General features: G+C 56.5%; 1 protein-coding gene across 1 annotated transcript in view; it reads right to left on the minus strand.

Annotated features, from left to right (window-relative positions):
• GAB2 (GRB2-associated binding protein 2) overlaps positions 1-596 on the minus strand; it is a gene marked incomplete at its 5' end in the record, with an annotated part of 12,865 nt that overhangs the window by 11,435 nt on the left and 834 nt on the right. The window lies entirely within an intron of this gene.

Consider the following 596-nt stretch of genomic DNA (forward strand, 5'->3'; position numbering starts at 1 on the left):
CAGCGGAGGCTGCAGCCCGGGCTCTGCTCTCACCTCACACCAGCTGGGCTCCGACCGCCTCTCCATCCCTCCTCGCCACTCTTGCGAGCCAAAACTCTTCACGCCAAAACCACTCCTCGCTATTTAAGGCAACCGGCTGGGTCTGGAGGCCGAGATCTGCTGCTCGCTCAGGAACACCACACTGAGCACCATGGGCTCAGAGTGACCCTTTTGTTTCAGTTTGTGACCATGGCCTCTGAACCTGGCACTGGGCATCATTGGAAGGACCTTAGCTCCATCTTTTTTCCACCCTCCCTTCACGTATTTATATACATTGATGAGATCTCCCTGAGCCCTCTCTTCTCTAGGCTGAATAGTCCCAGCTCTGTCAACCTTCCTCCCTAGGAGAGATGCTCCAGCCCCTTCAGCCTCCTCCTGGCCCTTTGCTGGTATTTCCATGTCTCTTCTGTACAGGGGAGCCCAGCAGTGGCCCCAGCACTCCAGGTGTGGCCTCTCCAGAGCTGAGTAGAGAGGAAGGATCCCCACCCTCGACCTGCTGGGCAATACTTTGTGTAATGCAGCCCAGGACACCATTTGCCTTCTTGGCTGCAAGGAAC

This window comes from Eurypyga helias, unplaced genomic scaffold, assembly GCF_000690775.1.
Source record: "Eurypyga helias isolate BGI_N326 unplaced genomic scaffold, ASM69077v1 scaffold18474, whole genome shotgun sequence".
In the NCBI taxonomy this organism is placed as follows: domain Eukaryota; kingdom Metazoa; phylum Chordata; class Aves; order Eurypygiformes; family Eurypygidae; genus Eurypyga; species Eurypyga helias.